The following is a 19215-nucleotide window of genomic DNA, read 5'->3' as shown; positions in this document are numbered from 1 at the left end:
GAGCGTGAGCGGGGGAACAAGTGAGTGTATGGCCTTGACAGCTTAGGGGATGGTAGAGGAGCAGTTACCTTACATGCCTGCCAATTTTTACCCGCGAATCTTGAAAAATGCGGTCACAGTGGAGTTTTTTTATTTTAGACCGTTTTAAAACAGCACTGGCACTGGCCGTGCAGTTATGTCAGACCGTTTTAAAACGGCATTGGCACACGGCGGGTTAATTTATGCTGAGTGTGGCATTCATAAGTTGAATGATAGACGAAGAATAGTGCTAAGAGAATCAGCGGATGTATTAGAGAAAGCTAATGGAACCAAAGCCAACAAATTTTCAACATAGCCCTAGTGCTCATGAAAAATTGAAATGAGATACAGTAAAAGTACAAATAAAGAAAGATGAAATACAAATCGTGGAATTTAATACGCTTGTCAACAACAGACACAGAAAAGAAAAGAGAATGATAAACATGAACCAGGTCAAGGAAACCATCAAAAAAGGAAAATGTCTGAAACAGATCCAAAGTAAAATGCCACTAGGAAAGCAATAAATTATATCACTGAAAGACAGTTTTGAAATCATTACATGCAAGGATAAGATGGTGAAGAGTTCAGGAATTTTATAAAGAACTGTATGCATCAAATACAATAGTACCAATAGATAACATTTCAATTGCCACAAGCAAAATACCAGAGGCAACACCAGACGAAGTTAGCTATAATTTAAACTGTAAGTGTCATGTTCGCTCTCAGCTTGAATATTGCTCACCCTTGTGGAATGGATGTGGAGAGGTTGCACTAAAACAACTAGATAAAATTCAGAATCAAGCTGCTGGAATTTTTAATAACCCTGCTATTACAAATAACGTACTTCCCCTACAATTAAGAAGGAATGATGGCTCCCTTGCATTATTTTACAGATATTTTTATGGCAAAAGCCCAGACGAAGTTGCGCTCATTGTGTCACCTCACCATGCCTTACCTCGTGGTACATGGGCATTTGGTAGCAGTCATGACTGGAATGTCACGCAGCCATACTGCAGAACTTCTATCAGAAATCTTTTGCTCCCAGAACTGCATCTTTGGAACTCGCTTCCCTGGGGTTGTTTCCCCCCAGACTTCAACCTACACTTGTTCAAGTCCAACTGTTTCTGATATTCTATGACTGGAGGATGCCAGTAATCTGGTGTATGGATTATTATTATTTTTTTTATTCATTTGTGTTTCCTTCCTCTGTTTTGTTGTGTAAAATTAAACTTCTAATGAAAGTATGACAAGAGAGAAGGCCACAGAAGATGGAATAGTAGCAGATTTACTGTTGGATGCAAGAGTAAGAGTACAAAACAGGCTTGCACACTTAATAACTCTGTGTATAAACAGGAAGAAAATTCCTTGAATGGGGTGTAATGTAATAGTTAATTCGCTTTACAAGAAAGGCGACCAAAAAGATCGTAACCCTGAAACAGTACACCTAGTTGCGCCTATACACCATTAGGACACCTGGGTCTCACAGACCCACAAAATAGAAAAAAAAAAAAAAAATACTTGTGTTTTATTTACTGAATCTTTGACCAATCTACAACCTTTTTGGTTCAATTTACTATGCAATAATGAATATACAATTAACATTAACATATTTAAAGCATTTTAGCCAAATTTAAAAAAAAAAAATCTGTACAGTTTCTGTTTACATGGACCCCATAAGAAAAGAAACGACACAATGATGCTCACACTGCTGTCAAAGCTAGTGGCATGAAGGGTCTTTGTGGTGTGGAGAGGGCAATTCACAGGGTGAAAAAATTTGCATCACACAACAGTAAATTTCAGCCCTCCTTATCCAGTAAACCTGGGTCTCACAGACCCGACGATGACTTTAGTGTGTTATACACCAAAACAGAAGGAGACCTGGAAAACCACTCAGCCACCTTTAGCATGGGCATCCAAACCTAAGAAGCTATTGGGAAGGACAGGGGTCCCTGGCATATAGTAGTTGCTGAACCAGTAAGTGGCAAAAAGTGGATGGGTCTCTCAGACCCAACCATTGACCCATTAGCTTATTACCAGTCATTTACAAACTTCGTTAAAGTTCTTACGAACAGATTAACAACAAATCTGGAAGAAAAACATCCTCATGGGCAGGCAGGATTTCAAAGCGGCTATTCAAATGCTGATCATCTACTCACAATGAATCAGCTAATTGAGAAGAATACAGAATATAAGAAACCACTGTGCTAAGGTTTTGTTCGTCACAAAGAGGCTTTTGACTCAGTTGAGCAGAAAGCAATTGTAAATTCACTGCGAGAACAAGGAGTAAATGAGGACGTTGCAAAACTGCTCAAAACTTATATAAAGAGGAAACTGCTCAATTGAATTACATAACGATTCAGAAGAAAGTAAAACTGAGAAGAGCGTGCATGAGGGAGATACGGTACAGTTTCACCAAAATTATTTACAGCATGCTTAGAAAGTATTTTCAAAAAGCTAGACTGGGAGAACAAAGGAGTAAACACAGATGGTGTAAACCTTAACCATTAAAGATTTGTGGATGACAATGTCCTAATCACAGAACTATCAGATATATTGCAAGAAATGTTTAATGACCTTAATAGAGAAAGTCACAAAGTGGCCTGAAGATGAAAATGAGTAAAACTAATGTTTAATCAAGATACATCAAAGAGCATCATCAGGAAAAGCAATGAAATTCCTGAAGAGGTCGAGTCCAGTTACTTGGGACAAATATTAAAACTAACAAAAGACCATGATAACGAAATAAAAATACGCATTATAACTGGGAGGAAAACTTTCGGTAGACAAAGAGACATCATAAAAAGTACTTTGCCAGTATATACGAAACGAAAAGTATATGACGAATGTATAATTCCAGCTGTAACGTAGGGTAGTGAGACGTGCAATGTGACAAAATCGATCGAAAATCAACTAATCCGTTCCAAAACAGCAATGAAAAGATCAGTGATAGAGCAGACTGAAGTCAACGACAAATATAGAAGTTATAAAAGAATAAAAATGAAGGTGTGTAGGTCACATAACAAGAACAAGGGATAACCGACGGAGAAGAGGCTGACTGACTGGACTTCAAGAGATTGTAAGCATAGCAGAAAAAGTCCATAAACAAGGTGGAGATATGAAACAGAGAAGTTTATGCTGGCAAAACATGGCAGAGGAGTTCGTGGAGAAGGCTGAGGGAGGCATTGTTCAGCAGTGGGCTTGCAATAGCTGATGATATGGCCTTGTAGATATACAAGGTACCGTCTTGGACGGCACGGACCATGGGACCCCCTACAGATATATAGGGCTCCACTGAATATATCGAATAAGGTGGCAGAAAAATTGCATCTCACCAGAAACTATGTGGCAGAGAGGTGAGATTATTTCTCACAATCCTCCCAACCAAACATGAGTTCTATTGCAAACTATTTGACGGGCGTTCCTGTTGGATCATCGTCTACTATAGATCCAACCGCACTGCCTCCCGTGCTTACGAGCAGTGTGCCACCGAAAGCAAGTAGGCACTGTGTTGACAAGTTAGAGACTGGGATATTAAACTCTCTTAAATCCATGAAGATATATACATACAATGTAAGAAGCCTTGCTGAAAATTACAAACTTGATAACTTAATGGCTGAACTGGACAACATTAGTTGGGATATTGTAAGTTTGAGTGAGACCCACAGAAAAAAAAGAAAAAGTAATTCAGCTCAATGACAGTGGCAACCTAATTTACTACTGAGGAAGGGAAAATGAAAGAGTTAGTGGTGTACGATTTCTAATTTAACAGAAATCGTGCAGATAACATTGTTAAATTCAGCAGTGTATCTGACAGAGCAGCAGTGGTTGTAATCAGACTGTGCCAAAAATATACCCTGAAAGTAATACAAATATTTGCACCAACTTCTCAGAGCTCAGATGAAGAAATTGAAATATTCTATGATGACATCTCCCAGATTATGGAAGAGGAAAAGACCACCTATACTATACTCATGGGAGACTTCAATGCAATAGTTGGAAAATCAAAAAATGGACAAGCATGCATGGGAAAATTTGGAGTGGGAGAAAGGAACGAAAGAGGAGAAATGCTGGTAAACTTTGCAGAAATGTTTAACATGAGAATAATGAACACATTCTTTCACAAAAGAACAGGGAGAAAGTGGACCTAGAGAAGCCCAAATGGAGAAACAATGAATGAAATTGACTTCATTATAGCAAATAAGAATAACACGATCACAAATGTCACAGTTATAAACAAAGTAAATATTGGAAGTGACCACAGAATGATGGGTTGCACAAAAAGATTCAGTTTCAAAGTGAAAGAAAGAACATGATTAAAGATAACAAGATATGCCCGATAAAAGTAAATGAAAACAAAACAGTCTTTCAGTTGGAAATAAGGAACAGATTTCAGGCTCTCAGTAATGCTGAATGTGACATTCATGAGCTGAATGACAGACTAACAAAAGTGCTCAAAGAATCAGCGGAAGTAGGAAAACCTAATACAACCAAAGCCAAGACGTATTCAGAAAAGACACTTGAGCTTATGAAAAAAAGAAAGGAAACGAAAGTAAAAACAAAGAAAGATGAAATAGAACGAGCAGCATTAAATAAGCTTATCAACAAAAGACAAAGAGAAGAACAAAGAAAGAGAAACATGGATCAAATCAAAGAAACCATCAAAAAATGAAAAAGTCTTAAACAGGTCCGAGGTATAATGGCACTTCGAAAGCAACAAATTACATCACTATAAGACATAAAGGGTCTATCTATCTATTGCCAGACGCCTCAATCCCGTTCGGGGTGGCCACAAACAAATCGCCTCCACGTCGCCCTGTCCCCCACCATTTCACTGCCCTGCTCCCAACTCACCCCCCCCCTCATATACCTCTCCACCCCATCCCTCCATCTCATCCTCGGCCTCCCCCTCCCTCTCCCCCCTCCACCTCACTCACATACACTCTCTTTGTCAGTCTTTCAACCTCCATCCTCTCCTTATGGCCAAACTACCTCAGTGTATTCCTCCTAACGCTTCCTGTCATCCACATCCACATCCACACCACAACGCTCCTTTATATCCTCATTTGTCAGTCTGTCTCTGCATGTGACGCCACAGGCTCCTCTTAAATAACTCATTTCCACTGCTCTCACTCTTGACTTGTGCCCTTCCGACAACGTCCAAGCTTCACTTTCATACGTTAGAGTTGGTATCACAATACTGTCATGTAGTAACTTTTTCACTCCCATGCTCACTTCCCTGTTTTTTATCACTGCTTTCAAGGAATCAGCAACCTTTCTTCCCTGCTGTACCCTTTCAAGCAATTCACCCTCCAAACCTCCATCCTTACTCATCACATTACCCAAGTACTTAAACGTACTCACATTTTCCAATTCCTCACCATCCAACCTCGTTGTACATTCACTGACTTCACCTCTCTCAAAGACCATCACTTTACTCTTCCCTACATTCATGTTTATATTCCGTTTCTTACACACTCTCCCAAACTCATCCACCAAGCCTTGCAGCTCCCCTTCGTCTTCACTCAACAACACAGTATCATCTGAAACAACAATACAGGGAGTTTCCAAACACTACCCTCTCTCACCAGGGCCACTTCAACATCCACTACCTTACCTTGTACCTCTTTTATTACCCCATCCATGTACAGATTGAACAACCATGGAGACATGACCCATCCCTGTTTCAACCCAACCTTTAAAGAGAAAATTTCACTCAGTTCACCATCCACATGCACTGCAGCCTTAGCACCATCATACATACTCTTCACAGCATTCAACAACTTCCCATCTACTCCATATAGTCTTAATACTTTCCACAATCCTTGTCTATCCACCCTGTCATATGTTTTCTCCAAATCCATGAAGGCCGTATAGAACTTCTTTCCCTTCTCTAGAAACTTTCCACTAAAGATCTAAGAATGAATATCTGATCTACATGACCTCTTCCCTTCCTAAAACCTCCCTGTTCTTCTCCAACTGATTCCTCTGTTATTTCCCTAACTCTGTCAATCCTACTATACATTTTTCCTATTATACTAATAAGACAAATGCCCCTGTGATTAGCAAACACTTCTTTTTCCCCTTTTTCTTTGTACAAGGGAATAATTATACCTGACTTCCAATCCTCCGGAACTCTACCTTCCTCTCAGGCCAATCTGCACATCTTCCACATCCATTCTACTACTATCTCTCCCCCATGCTTCAACATTTCACCACACACTCCATCGATTCCTAAGGCTTCCTCCAATTTGACATTCTTCATTGCTTCCACAACTTCTGTCCTACTGATTTCTTCCTGTCATCTCACCTCCCTCCTTCTCCCAGTCATTCCCCATCCACTTATATTCGCATCACTTCCATCCTGTATGTTGAACAATTCCTTAAAGTGTTCTCTCCATCTGCTCACTTTTTCTCCTTTCTCCAGTAGTAATCTACCATTATTATCTTTCTCTCCCCTGCTAACCTCACATCCACCCTATCTTACTTTCTTCACCTCTTTCCAGAACATTTTCTTACAGTCCCTCCACTTTACACCCAAATTTCTTCCAAATTCCTCATCCACTCTCTTCTTTCTCTTACTAATCTTTTCACCTCTCTCTTCCTACATTTAACTCTCTCTTCCGCCTTTCAACTTCTTCCACACCCCTGTTTCTCATCCATTCATTGTATGCTTTCTTCTTTTGTGCCACAGCCTGTCTCACCTCTTCATTCCACCGTGCAGTTCCTTGCACCCCCCTCTGTCTCCTCTTCATCCCACACACCACATCACATGCTGCACATATTTCTTCTTTGAATATCCTGCACACACCTTCCATGTCCCCCATCTGCTCCAATTCATATTTGCCCAATCGTTCCTCCACTTCTCTCTTATATTCTGCCTTTTTCTCATCCAGTTGTAACCTTTCCACTCTCCTTGCAAATACTCCTTCTTCCTGTCCTTCCCTTCTTCTATTTCTCCACCTTACTTGGATCTTGATTCTGGCCACCACCAAGTCGTGGTCAGAAAGTCCACTCCCCCAACCTCTATGACCTCTTGCATCCATTACACATCTTTGCATCCTTTCATCCACACACACATAATCACTCATTGCATTCCTTTCATTCAGTTCACCACCCACCCTTCTCATCACTCGCCATGTATACCTGTGGATCATTTTATGCCTGAAGAGGGTATTGGCTATCACCAACTCCCTCCCAGCACAAATGTCCACTAACGCACTGCCATTCTCATCTATCTCAGGAGGCACACCCCACTAACCAACTATTCCATCCACCTTCACATTCCCTACTTTACCATTCATCTCACCGATCAAAAACACTCTCTCATTCCTTCCAAACTTTTCCATGCACACTTCCACATTTGTCCAGAACTCTTCTCTCACTCTGCTTGCACGATCTTGCACTGGCGCATACGTGCACACAATCGCCCACATTTGTATTCCAACTTTCAATCTTACCCACACAATTCTTGACCCAACTGATCCATACTTTCTTGTGTTCTTCTTCCATCTTTTACTCACAACTATACACACTCCTTCTTTTGCCCTCTCATTTTCTCCTACTCCTGCTTATATACCCCATCCATACTCCCATTCTCTCACCCTCCCACCTCCCCATTTAGTTTCAGTTACTCCACATACATCAGCTTTCGCATCCTCAAGCACCTGGACGATCTCTCTCTCTTTCACCTCATCATTCGCACCTCTTACATTCCATATTCAGATTACCATGTCCTTTGTCCGGTCCTTGGTCGTCATCTTTTGGTCAGTCCTTGTCCAAGGCTTCTTGTTGGTCTTTTTAGTTATTGTTTTCTGGGGAGGGGCACTAACCCTCCGGCAACCCTTTTAGTCGCCTTGTTCGACAAGCAGGGATACTGGGGGAGTATTCTTGAAAAAAAAAAAACCTACCCCCAGGGGTGAAGCCATTAAATGCGGAGAGAAGATGTTGAAGAGAGTTGAAGAATTTTACAAAGAACTGTATGTATCAAAGACAGTAGTACCAACAGCTAACTTTTCAGTTGACACAAGTGAAATACCTGAGGTAACACCAGGCGAAGTAAATTATTCTCTCAAAAGTATGAAAAGAGGGAAAGCTCCGGGAGAAGATGGAATAGTAGCAGATATAATGTTGGATGCAGGAGTAGAAGTACAAAATAGGCTTGCTCACTTATTTACTCCATGTATCAAAAGGCAGAAAATTCCCAAAACATGGTGTAATGCAATAGTTATTTTACTTTACAAAAAAGGTGGCTAAAGACCTTAGTAACTATCGACCCATTAGCTTGTTATCAGTCGTTTACAAACTCTTCACTACAGTCCTTACAAACAGAATAACTACAAATTTGGAGGAAAACTAACCTCGTGAACAAGCAGGATTCCGAAGCGGGTACTCGACTACTGATCATCTACACACAATGAATCAGCTAATTGAGAAAACTACAGAATATAGTAAACCACTGTGCTTAGGTTTTGTTGATTACGAAAAGGCTTTCGACTCAGTGGAGCACATAGCAAAGATAAATTCATTGCGAGAACAAGGAGTGAATGAGAACATTGTAAAACTGCTCGAAAACATATATAAAGAGGGAGCTGCTACAGTTAAATTACATAAGGACTCAAAGAAAATTAAGATTGAGAAGGGCGTGCGTCAGGGAGATACAATATCACCAAATTTATTTACAGCATGCCTAGAAAGTTTTCATTCATTCATTGCCAGACGCCATGTATCCCAAACGGGGTGGCCAACGGCTTAGAGTTAATTGTTTTCCAGGGAGGGGCACTAATCCTCCACCAACCCCACTTGACACGTAGGGATGCCAACAGCATCTGGTGTTCCCAGGCGGTCACCCATCCAAGTACTAACCAGACCCAACGTTGCTTAACGGCCATACCACGTTGAGTACACCGCTTCCCGTCCGATCAGCGAAGTTAAGCAACGTTGCCTAGAAAGTATTTTCAGAAATCTAAACTGGGAAAACAAAGGAGTGAACATAGATGGAGAAAAGCTAAACCATTTTTAGATTTGCAGGTGACATTGTCCTAATCTCAGAAACAACAGAGACATTGCAAGAAATGTTAAATGACCTGAACAGAGAAAGTCTCAAAGTAGGGCTAAAGATGAACCGGAGTAAAAGAGAAGTAATGTTTAATCCTCAAACACCAAAGAGCGTCGTCAGAATAAGTGGAGCAATTCTTGGAGAAGTCGAGGAGTACAATTACGTGGGACAAATACTATAATTAACGAAAGCTAATGATAGCGAAATAAAATGACACATTACAATTGGAAGAAAAGCTTTCGGTAAACATAGGGACACTATGAAAAGTAGCTTGCCAATTTGTTTGAAACGAAAAGTATATAACGAATGTATAATTCCAGCTATGAGATATGGTTGTCAGACTTGGAAGCTGACAAAATTGATGGAAAATAAATTATTTCGTTCTCAGAGAGCAATGGAAAGGAAAATGTTGGAAATATCTTTAGGAGACAGGAAAAGATCAACTTGGGTGAGAGAGCAGGAAAAAGTCAAAGATATTATAGAAGTTATAACAGAACAGAAATGGAAGTGGGCAGGCCATGTAGCAAGAATAAGGGATAATCGATGGAATAATAAGTTAACTGACTGGACACCAGAAGATTGTAAGCGTAGCAAAAAAAAAAAGGCCAGACAGGAGGTGGAGGGATGAGATAGAGAAATTTGCAGGGAAAAGGTAGTAAAGATTGGCTCAGTCAAGGAATTTGAGGATAAGGTTGGGGGAGGCCTTTGTTCAACAGTGGACTTGTAATGGCTGATGATGATGATGATATATATATATATATATATATATATATATATATATATATATATATATATATATATATATATATATATATATATATATATATATATATATATATATATATATATATATATATATATATATATATATACACACACACACAGTATATATCATCAGCAGCAGCAGCCGTTTGAGTATCCACTGCAGGACCGGCCTATCCCGACCGAAGTCGGGACGATACAGCCAATGTATCACTACCAACTGGCTTAGTCTGTCTGATAGAGATTGTATGTAGGGTGAGAAGTGCTTGTAAGTGTAATTGTAGTGTTGGAGTGGCTTTGAATGTGTGTGTAGTCTGTGTACCAAGTGTAATCGGTCCGCGCAAGCCGACTGGGTGCAAGCATACTTTTTAGTAAGTGACATTGGTTCAACCACAGCACCCCTTGTGTCCGCCAATGCAGTACGTGGCCGGTGAACACTCCCAGAGTTATATATATATATATATATATATATATATATATATATATATATATATATATATATATATATATATATATATATACACACACACGAGCAAAAGTTCACTGACAGTCCCTGCCAGGCATATTTTTCCAAACAGCCCACAGGGGGAGCAGCGCTCGTTCACCAGAGTGAGGGAGAAAGGAGGAGACGGAGAGGGGGAGGGAGAGGGAGGCAACAAGACAGGGAAGGAAGAGAGCCTATGGCGATGGTAGATAACACATATCGTTATAGTAGTAGTAGTAGTAGTAGAAGTAGTAGTAGTAGTAGTAGCATTAGTAGTAGAATTGTATATGATATAATAAAAAAGAAGGACGTAATCCAGCGTTAGCGCTTTAAAAAAATGCTGACATCTTTTGTATCATTTCTTATTTTATTATTATTATTATTATATTTATTATTATTTTATATGAGATAAGAATAACAAAGAAGGGCGTAATCCAGCGTTAGCGCTTAAAAAAATGCAGACATCTTTTGTATTTTTTCTGACTAATTCTAGGCGATTTTTATTGTGTGGTGGAAGCACTAGTGATGTCCAAAGGCTAAAGGGTTGATGAAGTCTAGCAACCCATAAACAACAGTTTGAGTTTGATCCAGATGATCAAGACGCCACAGGAAAATCCCCATTGTCTTTAACCTTTATTGAATCACGGACCCCTTTTAGAGTCTGGTGAAAGCTATGGACCCCTTCCCTAGAAAAATGCACATTAGCATATAAAACATTTTGCATACAATGAATATACTTTGTTTTATTGAAAACTATCTCATACAGTGTATGACATATACAAAGTATAAAACAATCTTTACAAAGAATTATGTTTCTCACTCGTTTTTGAGCAAAAACTAAAGGCCACTCAATGAAAAAGTGAAATACATCCAACTTGTGAAAATTAAACAAAACAAAATTATAATTCCGCTCAAAAATTCATTTCAATGAGAAGGTTGCTGTTGTTTGGCAAGAATAAGATGAAATTGTGGAGTGGTCTTTGACAAGGTAACACGCATGTTGTCTCTGACATCCAATTGATTTCGACTTTTCGTTTCGATAGAAACAAACGCTGAAAACCCTGACTCCCAAAAGTATGTAGTAGCAAACGGAGTCACAGCACCCATAGTTCGCTTTGCCAGACAAGGGTAGGCTGGTGTCAACGAACACCAGAATTCTTCAAGACTCTTCGATTTTTTTTTTTTTTTTTTGGGGGGGGGGCAGCTAATGCTGTCAAATGGCATCACGCAATATCGCTAAATTGTTCTCAATTGTTCTGACTTTCACGGACCACCTGAAGCCCATCCATGGACCCCCAAGGAGTCCATGGACCCCAGGTTAAGAACCACTGGCTAAGGGGTAAGGAAGTAACCAATATATTTAATTGTGTCGGGTAATGTGAGGGAAGATAGCAAGGCAGAAGAGCGTAACTATGAGGCAAGGAGGGGAAGAGAGTGAGAGAGGGAGAGGAGGGGAACAAGGAGTTAGCAAGTAAAATATGTAAAGGTTTGGTGGAAAGTATTTGTGAATCATATAATTACATACTTCAAAGATGAAAGAAGCTGATAAATACACTGTTATGGTAATGACTTTACAAGGTGTTAAACATAATAATCCTTATTATTTTGATGACGAAAAGGCAGAGTCAGTGCTGCATTTTTACGTTACTGATGTTACATACATATAATAATTATAATAATAATAACAATAATAATAATAATAATAATAATAATAATAATAATGAAACACTCGGTATGTGTCATCTACCATCGATACATGTTCTCTTCCTTCCTTGCCTTGTTGCCTCCCTATCCCCCCCTCCCTCTACCCCTCTCAGTATATTCCCTTCTCTCTTACTCGATGGACGAGCGCTGCGCCCTCTGTGGGCTATGTTTGGAAACATATGCCTAGCAGGGACTGTCGGAGAACATTTGCTCGTAGGTGTACTATCGTGCACAAAAGTCTTGTCCACTACCCAGCCACAGTGAGGGTTCGAATAGCCTAAGTTTGAAGTACTGAAACAGCTGGGGGAAATGCTATGGTCGGCCAACAGATGTCGCCCTCTTTAGTGTGTGTGTGGGGGGGGGGGGAGAATAGAGGAAGTGGGGGCTGGATGAGAGGCAGGTTGCGTGCGAGTGGAGCATTATCACGAACCCTATACACAATACTGATAACGTGAGAAATGGAACATAGATGGTTTATATAACTGATAGGGTTCAATTATATAAGTTGTAATGCGGTGTTACAAAAAGATAAAACGAGGCTGAAGCAGCACAATTAGTACAGTCGTGTAGAACAATTATTACTGCACGTAGCAGTATCTCAGGTGTTAGAACAGTAGTATAGAAAACGTTATTTTCTGTGATGTGCGACAAAGCTCCCTGCACCCCAGCGATTCACCTCCCCCGATTATTCCCTAAACCCTATGATGTCACTCGGACATTTATGCTTCTACAAGTGTGCGGAATATACGCGTTATGACGAGCATTCATATACAATATTTGGCATTGTCACTGACACTGATGACTGCAGTAAATTTAGGGAAAAAGTTATGAATTCTTGTAATTGGACTATCATGGACTCTGGGGTGCAAGACCCTTTGGTGGGTAGGATGGCTGGGGTTTGGGATTATGCATAGGAGGAAAAAGTTACAAACATGAATAAAGGCTAAGGAAAGAGAACCACCTGGCCTCAACCAGACTGCTACATGATATATATATATATATATATATATATATATATATATATATATATATGGCCTTAAATTGTTCTCTAAAAAGTAGTTTATTTTTTACTTATTCCACCATAATTTCAAGCTACCTTCTTAACTACGTTTAGTCTTACAGTTGTTTCGATATGGTTACGAATTCATGGAGCAGGTGCAGTGCGCTGGGTGCGTATTGCCCCTCGGGTCACAATGATACTTTAGAGAATGAAGTAAATTAAGGATAAAAGTGAAATATGCAAGTATCAGAGTGAAGGGCCTTGGTCAGCTAGTTTTACTCACGGACCATGCCACAATTTTGTTATTCCTACGATGAGAATATATTAATATATATAAATATTCCACCCACCCTTTGCCTAATAAATAATTATAATAATATGCAATATTATATATATATATATATATCAAGAGCAGGAGCTCTTGATATTTCTAAAGCTTTCGACAGAGTATGGCACCATTCCCTGCTGTCCAAACTCCTTTGCTATGGACTAACGTCTTTTGTTCCTTCGATTTCTCCATATCTTAGTGACAGGAAAATAAGAGTGAATGTAGATGATGTATATTCGAATTTCCACTCAATTAACGCCGGCGTTCCGCAGGGGTCAGTTCTGGTGCCAACCCTCTTCCTGGTTCATATTAATGATCTCTTATCTGTCACCAACAATTCCATCCACTCATACGCAGATGACTCAACACTACATAGTTCATTCACACTCAGACACCCAATTACAAAGTCTAATATCTCTACCTCTCAACTCAGTACAGCCATCTCCATAAATCAAGACCTATCTACGATCAGTGAATGGGGACAAAAGAACCTTGTCTCTTTCAATGCTAGTAAAACTAAATATATACAATTTACTAACAGACAGGTATTGCCAGAATCGTATATTGCCTTCAATGCTACAAATATTCCCATCTCCAAAAGTATTGAAATTCTTGGCGTCTCACTTAACAATGCCCTCAGCTGGACCTCTCATGTTAGATCACTTGCTAAAACTGCCTCAAAGAAACTTGGATTTGTACAGAGTCCATAACTTCTTCGCTGATGAGCTGTTAGCTATAATTCATAAGAGTCATGTGTGCTCTCAGCTTGAATATTGCTCACCCTCGTGGAATGGTTGTGGAGAGGTTGCATTAAAACTAGACAAAATTCAGAACAAAGCTGTTAGAATTATTAACAACCCTACCATTACAAATAAACTACCTCCCCTGCAAAAAAGAAGGAATGTTGCCTCTCTTGCATTATTTTACAGATATTTTTTTGGCAAATGCTCAGACGAAGTTGCGTCCATGGTGCCACCTCTCCATGCCTTCCCCTGTGCTACACAGGCATCTGGTAGCGCTCATGACTGGAATGTCACTCAGCCATATTGCAGAACTTCTGCCTATCAGAATTCTTTCATTCCCCGAACTGCATCTCTCTGGAACTCGCTTCCTCAGAGTTGTTTCCCTCCAAATTTCAACCCAAAGCTGTTCAAGTCTAACTCTTACAGATATTGTATGAACAGAGGACACCAGTAATCTGGTGTAGGGATTTTTTTTTAATTCATTTGTTTTTCCTTCCTCCGTTCTGTTATTAAAGTATATATATATATATATATATATATATATATATATATATATATATATATATATAATATCAGTATACTTAGGTAAAAAAGAGTGGAGTAAAACGTTATCGGCATTGTAAAACAGTATTCAGAGTTAATCTGGGTGACTGTTCCAATTCTTCACAGTTCCAACCAATGCCCCTCATGATCTTGAAAGCCCGTATGTGTGTGTGTGTGTGTGTGTGTGTGTGTGTGTGTGTGATACAGAAGACCAAGGCTTTGCCCAACCTCTCCTTTCGTAAGGGAACGTGAGGTGGCCGTGACAGCATTATTCATGGTCTTGCATGGGTTCTCCTCAACCCATAACTGGAAGAGCCAGTGAAGACCCAGGAGTTAGATAACTCCTCATTACGTCTGCAGTGTTTAAACACCACACCACAATATGAAAGCTTCATATATTCTGAAGTGTGCTCAGTTACCGTAAATATTGTGTGTGGAACATCATGAGCATTTCAGTGATGGTAGCAAGTTGACCTACAGTATATAACTATATTGTGTTATAGGAAACACATTCCACGACGTGTCATACATATTGTTGTGGGCCATACAAATTATAATTTGTGCCTGTTAAGTTACCATATTATCAATTTTCATGCGAGAGAAGACATCATTAAGGAAATGTATTTAAGACAACCCTGTAGGTAAGTTAATATATTTTACTCGTATTTACAAACAACAGCAAAATCCAAACAATACATCAATACATACATCTTAGTATTTGGTCCAGCCACCCATTGCATTCAGAATGCCATCAAGGCGATTAGGGATGGAGTCGACCAGCTTCAGGCACACCCCTGGCCGTCGACATATACTCTCCCACACTTCGTGAGCTTTGGCCTCTATTGTTGCACAGGTTCGCTGCTCCCCAATATCCCAGACATATTTCATCATGGCCCAAATATGTTCAATCGGATTAATATCACATCCCTGTGTTGGCTAGTCGATGACCTCAATTTCAGGGTGATCCTGGAGATAGTCCTTCACTGTGTTGCTGGTATGAATGGGACTGTTGTCCTGAACCAGCCTGATTGTGTGGGGGGCAGGAACTGCCATAGCCCGGACTGTAGGAGTTACCACTTGCTCCAGGATGTCTACATACTGCTCACCAGTGAAATGGCCATTGATCTTGACCAGTTCACCTTGCCCATGTGCTCACATCCACCCCCAGCATGACACTGATACCCTGCCATTCACTGCGCGATGCTGAATGTGTGTCTCATGATAGCGTGTGTTGGGGGGCCGCTAGCACTGCCTTGCTTCAGCTCCCACTGACCTGAACACCGTTTCATCAGTAAATATAATTGTTCTCCAGTATTCTTCAGTATGTGGAAGGTGTTCCAATGCAAAGCCGAGTCGACACTCTTTGTGAGTAGGTGTTAGGCATCCTTTGTGAGCTGGAATATGGCAGTCGATCCCCGCTTCATGAAGTCGACGTCTCGTAGTCATGTGATGGCAGTTCAGACCCAGATTTCTTGTATACTCCACTGATGTTCGCATTGGATATGCCGTTGCAGCTGCCACGATCATAGCGTCCATCCTTGCCGACGTTACTCATGGCCTCCCGCTTCGAGGTATTGTCTCCACCGAGCCCTCGTCCTCCCACCGGCGGATCCACCTCCTGATTGTCTTTGTGCTCCTCCCCACTTCGAAAGCAATGTTCGGCATACTTGTCCCAGCTCTCCACATCCCGACGATTTGGCCTCTCTCAGCAATCACCGCCGACGAATTTGCTCGTCCTGCAGGCATATCTGAAATGGTAGAGTACGGTAATATGTTGGGGTAACAGATGCAGGATTTTATATACCATAGTAAATGTATGGTATTAGTAACACTTAGGTAAATATTATTAATTTGACAACGTTTTGATAAATCATTTATGATCAACTGCCCAAGAAACCGTGCGTAATTCATATATTCATAGGAACTGCAAGTGGATTCCCCCCAACCTCCCCTCTCCCGCAACAATAAAGTGAACATTCGCCGATAAATCATCATGATCATCATCATCATCATCATCATCATCATCAAGATTCAGTTTAACCAAACCACTGACACCCATTTGAGTCTCTTCTAGGGCTGGCCCGAAGGATTAGTTAACATATATACATTTCTATAATTCTTGTATTGTTTGGAGGAGATTCCATTATTTCAAAAAGGTCAAAATTGAACTTTGGGGAAAAAAATTTGGTGTCTCTGCTAATATAGGGTAAGTGAAGCACATTTTTCGCTACCGATTAATAACAGGGTATTCAGTGAGAATATGTTTGACTTATTTGTGTTCAGCAGTTGGAGCATATAGGTGGGGCGCCAATAGGGGAAGACATGAGTTGGCCATGCATCAATCGCGTATGCCCAATCCTTAGACAAGCCAAAATAGTTTCCCGATGTCCAGAGGATTGTTTTCATGATGATCAAGGAAAAAATTGATATGATCATTATTAGCGTATTACATACTTGTTGGTTCATTTTCCCAGGACATTTGCCAATTGTCAAATATTAATTTTTTATAAGCGGTTAGCCTCGCTAATAATAAAAATACATGGTTTTCCACTGCTTTACCTATATCTTTGACACTTTTTTGCTATAAGCTGTTCGTCCCAAGTTACATATAATTGTAATAGGTTACATTACGTTATGGTTCGTTATATCAAGACGTTTTTCTTCATGTTCATTGCGTTGTTCTGAATTCCATTTCTGCTCATAATACTACATTCCCCAACCCAAACCCCTAGGTTGCAACGGGGGGTGTAACAAAACCGAGCAAGGTAACGTGCGGCATATATGACCATCAAACGCAAAGCACATCAAACACCATATTTTTATAGCGAAATTAACTAAGGACCTCATATAAACGCTTTCATATAATTATAAAAGGGTCTCCCACTAATTACAGCAGTTTTTTGTAGAGGTGAAAAGAAATATGATTCTGAGTAGAATAATTATTCTATACATATATGGATATTTCGGATTACCTATAGCCGTGGGGTGGATTTTACAAATTGTGCGCGGCAACCATTACAAATGGCGGAGTCGAGGCGGGAGATACCGATAGCGATAGCGAAATATCGGAAAGGGGGAAGAAGGTATAGTAGTGAAAGAATGTGGGTGAAACGGAACAGACTTTTAGGACAGAAAGTGTGTCGCCTATAGCTCACTCCATGGTGTTGGGTGGTAGGTTGGGGTGACGGGGTCGATAGGAGGGAGAAAAGGATGTGGAGAAATGAAGGCGAATGGAAATGGAGGGGCCGTCCCGATTTGGCTGGGGTGCACCTAATCTTTAATGTTTTTGGAGGGCCCATTCATTACTTTTCTCTATAGGGTTACACCTGTTATTCTAGACAGAGGGAAACGGAATGGGACAGAGACGTGGTGGCAAGGATTTTTGGTTGGGGTAGGGGGGTGACCATATTTTTTTTTTTTTTTTTTACATCTTAATTAGGCTCAAGTTACGTGGGGTTGACTTTCGTTGTAAAGGTTTTAACTCTACATACAAGGGGGTGGAGCCAAGTCGTCGTTTCTGTGAGTGTTCATTAAAGTAGTCCAATTCGTCGCCATGGGTAGAACAGGGGGAGAGGGGGTTGGGGAATACAGGGGAATGTAATTGAGGTCATCGACTAGCCAACACAGGGATGTGATATTAATCCGATTGAACATATTTGGGCCATGATGAAATATGTCTGGGATATTGGGGAGCAGCGAACCTGTGCAGCAATAGAGGCCAAAGCTCACGAAGTGTGGGAGAGTATATGTCGACGGCCAGGGGTGTGCCTGAAGCTGGTCGACTCCATCCCTAATCGCCTTGATGGCATTCTGAATGCAATGGGTGGCTGGACCAAATACTAAGATGTATGTATTGGTGTATTGTTTGGATTTTGCTATTGTTTGTAAATACAAGTAAAATATATTAACTTACCTACAGGGTTGTCTTAAATACATTTCCTTAATGATGTCTTCTCTCGCATGAAAATTGATAATATGGTAACTTAACAAGCACAAATTATAATTTGTATGGTCCACAACAATATGTATGACACGTCGTGGAATGTGTTTCCTATAACACAATATAGTTATATACTGTAGGTCAACTTGCTACCATCATTGAAATGCTCATGATGTTCCACACAATATTTACGGTAACTGAGCACACTTCAGAATATATGAAGCTTTCATATTGTGGTGTGGTGTTTAAACACTGCAGACGTAATGAGGAGTTATCTAACTCCTGGGTCTTCACTGGCTCTTCCAGTTATGGGTTGAGGAGAACCCATGCAAGACCATGAATAATGCTGTCACGGCCACCTCACGTTCCCTTACGAAAGGAGAGGTTGGGCAAAGCCTTGGTCTTCTGTATCACACACACACACACACACACACACACACACACACACACACACACACACACACACACATACGGGCTTTCAAGATCATGAGGGGCATTGGTTGGAACTGTGAAAAATTGGAACAGTCACCCAGATTAACTCTACTATTTTACAATACTGATAACTTTTCACTCCACTCTTTTTAACATAAGTATACTGTGTGTGTGTGTGTGTGTGTGTGTGTGTGTGTGTGTGTACT

The sequence above is a fragment of the Coenobita brevimanus genome, chromosome 29 (genome assembly GCF_032717465.1).
Source record: "Coenobita brevimanus isolate Jiangsu-jjx chromosome 29, ASM3271746v2, whole genome shotgun sequence".
Lineage (NCBI taxonomy): Eukaryota > Metazoa > Arthropoda > Malacostraca > Decapoda > Coenobitidae > Coenobita > Coenobita brevimanus.
This window is presented reverse-complemented; position numbering follows the sequence as displayed.